Raw genomic sequence first — 4,899 nt, 5'->3', positions numbered from 1 at the left:
ATATATATATATACAGGGTGTTTCAGCGAACACTTTCAAAATTTATTTAAGGTTGCCTGTGGCAGATAGCTAGCACAATTCTAGTTGATGAGCTAGTCTACTCGAAGAGGCGGACATTACTTGCACAAGAAATTGTAATGCATAATCGAATAATTAACAGAAATTCACTAATTAAGTTTTTAACTAATTACCTGATGGCCCATATTGCAATTTACAAAGTGTAGCCATGGAGTTCGGAAGGCGGATTCACTTAGAATTAATTCTCAGGATGACACCAGTTTCGAGATAATAATCCCCGAACTTTGCGGAAAAATGCATTGGCGTTCCAGTTAATTTTGTGCTTCAATGCAAAAAGCGACGTTTTCTTAAGAACCTAACTGGAACAGAGACGACGGCGGCGGACTGAGGAGGGATATCGGTAACTTCGGCCACAATCATTTTTGTAGGCGTCACAGGATCTTGGACCATGGCTGCAGTGGAAGGAAACGACAACTCCACCTCGGCGCGGGCGCAGTCAATGATGGCATTGTTAGACGAAAGGAAATCCCAGCCTAGAATGACATCGTGGGAGCAGGACGGCAGGACAACGAACTCAATGACATGAAGAGATTCCGCGATTACAACACGAGCAGTGCAGGCTCCCAAAGGTTCGACAGGCTGTGCGCTCGCAGTACTCAAATACAGTCCGGAAAGCGACGTCGTCACTTTTCCTATCCGTCGGCAAAGTCCTGCGCGTAACACCGAGATTGCTGCGCCCGTATCGACCAGTGCAAATGTTGGAATCCCTTCGACGTATACCTCAATTACGTTGTAGGGGTGATTTCGAGGCCTTGGGTAAAGCGAAGGGGACGCAGTTCTCGCCTCGGGAACTGCGACACTTAGATTCCCTGAGGCAGAGGGCTTGGCCGGCGTCTCATCGGTGAGATGGAACGGCGGCGTGGGGATGGCGAACGACGAGAAGTGTAGGGAACAGGGGTTTCATCTGGCGGCACAGGGGATTGTAGCCGTCGAGGGGCGTAAGTGTTCATGGGTCAGCGGTAATCATAAGTAGGCTGCATAAGGCGTCGACAAAAGCGGGCAACGTGTCCCGGAATACCACAATGGTAGCAAATTAGGCGGTTGTCGGCTGTGCGCCAAGGATTTGGCTGGCGTGGTAGCTGTGGTGCAGGCGGCGAAAAGGGAATCGGGGGCGGTCGCGCAACAGCTTGGAGAGGTGGAAGTGGAGCGAAGGGCGGCCTTGCAGCGACGTCAGCGTATGTCAAGGGCGCCGCGACTGTAGGCGGTGGAATAGCAGCTGGCAGGCACTCAGCGACTTGCTCCTTGATGATGGTCTGTAACCCCCGTGTCAGTGGGGAGTGTGGTTGCGCGTTCGTAAAGGGCACCAGGGAAAGCTGCCGAGCAACTTCTCGCACGAACTCCTTTATCTGGTGCATTAGAGGCGACTCGTCAACACCTAGCGTCAGACCTGAGACAGGGACGAATTCTGAGGGCGGGTGTCGTGTGACAACTCGCTGCCTTCGAAGTTCGTCGTAACTTTGATACAGCGCAATGACGACAGACACTGTCTGGAAGGCGTCGTCCTCAATTCCCTTGAGGATATGCCGGATCTTCTCGGCGTCTGGCATCGTTGCACAGATTAACGACGTCTTCGATATAGCTGGTGAAATTCTCACCTGGTTGCTGGGCGCGTCCGCGCAGGCGTTGTTCGGCCTGAAGTTTACGTACAGCAGGACGACCAAAGATTTCCGTCAAGTTGGTCTTGAACGCCGACCATGTCGAGATGTCGGATTCGTGGTTACGATACCACAAGTGCGCAACGTGGCTCAAGTAGAAAATTACGTTGTTGAGCTTTTCCCTATCGTCCCAGTGGTTGTGCCTGCTGACTCTGTCGTACGAGGCGAGCCAGTCCTCGACGTCCTGATCACCGGTACCCGCAAAAATCGCAGGATCGCGCTGACGCTGCACGCCAGGACAGATGACAGTTGGTGCCGTGACTGCAGCTTCTTGGGCTGGATCGTCAGGCATGGTTCGAGAAGACTGGGCTGGATCGTCCGGCATGGGCCGAGATGATTGAAGGGTTCGGCTTCGAAGTTCCAGCGTTGATGGAGTCGTACCCAGCACTCTCCACCAAATGTCAAGGTGTTTATTGACAGGATTGAGAGGTCGAACTCGGTGCGGCAGACAGAACCCTGCGAGCAGTCAGGACAAGCCCCGTGCGTAAACGCGTTGGTGATGCGCCTGACTGACCGGCACTTCTTCGTCGTATTTCATACACCGGAGATGCACCTGGCTAACCGGCACTTCTTCTTCCTTAAATTATTTTCAATAAAGTTTTTACTCACTCACTCACTCGCTGCGCGGACGTTGGCGGACGTCCAGTTTTTCTCGCACGTCTTTGCAGTAAATTTTTTTAATGTAGTTGCTTTGGTGTGCCCAAGACTCTTGACGGCCCGTACCAAATGTAGTTTTAGCCAGGTGAACTGCTGTTTTTACCACTGTCTTCTAAAGTAACTGGTATCTCTGCAACATGAAGCTACGTAAGAAAATTTTATTATTGATATCGTGTCATTTTACGTGCGCTTCTTGTTGGTGGATATTGATGAGGGACAATTTTCGAAGGAAACAATATTAGAGTGAAATAAACCAGGTTTACTAACTGCGTGGCTTGAAGAATGACCAATGTATTTCTAGGTAGTTAAATCAAAAGGGTACATAGAGATATATATTCCCCATATACATATATGTAAGGCAAAAAATAACAAATATGTTAAATGCAGTAATTCAACAAGTAAAACAATTTTCATAGCAGGCATAACCATCCTATATATATATATATATATATATATATATATATATATATATATATATATATATTGTAAAGGGGTTGACTGAGCAATTCAGGGGGCAGCGTCTGTTCGTAACCGAGCAGGCAGGTGACGCAGAGCAGGAGGGCTGGTTGCCCGAACGGCTCACACTCGTGCTCAGCACTGGCGATCCGGCTGGCCCACTGGTTGCACTGGAGGCATTATACAGTCGATCTGGCTGGCCTTGTACTTGTGCTCTTCTTCTTCATTACAATTACCCCCGGTGCAAAAGCGGAGCCATCCTGGCGACTTACGATGTGGAGACGAGCGGGTCATAGAATGGTTTCAGGCGGTGAACGTGGACAACATCCCGTCCACGGCGGCGCTTGTCGGATGTCGGTGTAAGCGGCTGTATGCCATAGTTGACCGGAGAGGTGCGTTCGACGATGCGGTATGGTCCATCATACTTCGAGATAAGTTTTGTGGAAAGTCCAGGCGTGGTAGAAGGCACGGATAACAAGACAAGTGTGCCGGGAGCGAAGTTCGGATTCGTAGCATCGCCATCACGATTGGCTTTTTGCCGTTGTTGGTCTTCGGAGGTGAAATGTCGGGCTAATTGACGGCACTCCTCGGCGTATCGGGCGACGGCTGAAACGGGAGCACACTATGACACGTCTGGTGCATAAGGCAAAACAGCATCGATGGTATGGGAAGGATCGCGACCGTAGAGGAGGAAGTACGGGGAAAATCCTGTAGTACTTTGGATAGCCATATTGTATGCGTACGTGACAAATGGGAGGATGATGTCCCAATTTGTATGCTCTGATGAAACGTACATGGCGAGCATATCACCTAGGGTGCGATTGAAACGCTCCGTAAGCCCGTTAGTTTGAGGGTGGTACGCCGTCGTGGCCCGGTGAACTATGCGGCATTGAGCAAGCAGAGCTTCAACCACCTGCGACAAAAACACGCGGCCTCTATCGCTCAGCAGTTCCCGAGGTGGGCCATGACGAAGAATGAAACGATGGAGCAGAAAGGATGCAACGTCACTGGCGGTTGCTGCTGGTAGAGCGGCGGTTTCGGCATAGCGTGTAAGGTGATCAACTGCGACAATTATCCATCGCTTGCCAGCTGCTGGTAGAGCGGCGGTTTCGGCATAGCGTGTTAGGTGATCAACTGCGACAAGTATCCATCGTTTGCCAGCAGGTGTTAGCGGTAGCGGCCCGCACAGGTCGATTTCCACACGGTCGAAGGCACGAGCAGGGCACGGAAGCGGCTGTAATAAACCGTGGGTCGGATGAGGCGGAGATTTGCGGCGTTGGCATTGCGGGCACGAGCGGACGAATTTTTGGACAAAAGTAAACATTCCTCGCCAGTAGTAACGTTGCCGCAGGCACTCATACGTCTTCAAAACGCCGGCGTGTGCACATTGTGGGTCAAATAAGGAAAGACGCGCACATGTCGGAACGCAAAGTCCTAGGGATAACTAGGAGCCACTTGCGACCATCGGGCTGGTAGTTGCGTCGATACAATAGGTTATCCCGGACAGCAAAACGGGCAGCTTAGCGACGCACGGAGCGGGACATGGGAGATGCTGGCGAGCCAGAAAGGAGATTCAAAAGAGAGGCCACCCAAGGATCCTTGCGCTGTTCTGATGCGAAGGTGTCGATGTCGACCGACAACACCGTCTCAAAGGTGGAGAGGGAGGCAGTGTCGGCTGGCAGCGAAGAGCGGGACAGAGCGTCAGCGTCAGTGTGCTTACGGCCTGAGCGGTAGATGACGTGTATGTCGTATTCTTGAATGCGAAGAGCCCAGCGAGCAAGGCGTCCAGACGGGTACCTTAAAGAGGATAACCAACAAAGGGCGTGATGGTCAGTAACCACATTGAATGGTCTGCCGTATAAATAAGGGCGAAACTTCCCGAGTGCCCAAAGCATTCTTTGGGCACAAAGATGGCCAGGCATTCTTTTTCTGTGACGCTATAATTGCGTTCGGCTTTGGTCAGCGCCCGACTGGCGTAAGCAACGACGTACTCGGAGTAGCCAGGCTTGCGCAGCGCAAGAACAGCGCCAAGGCCAATATCACTGGCATCCGC

Source organism: Dermacentor silvarum, chromosome 3, assembly GCF_013339745.2.
Source record: "Dermacentor silvarum isolate Dsil-2018 chromosome 3, BIME_Dsil_1.4, whole genome shotgun sequence".
NCBI classification, from domain to species: domain Eukaryota; kingdom Metazoa; phylum Arthropoda; class Arachnida; order Ixodida; family Ixodidae; genus Dermacentor; species Dermacentor silvarum.
The sequence above is the reverse complement of the archived record's forward strand: the minus strand, read 5'-3'. Positions refer to the sequence as shown.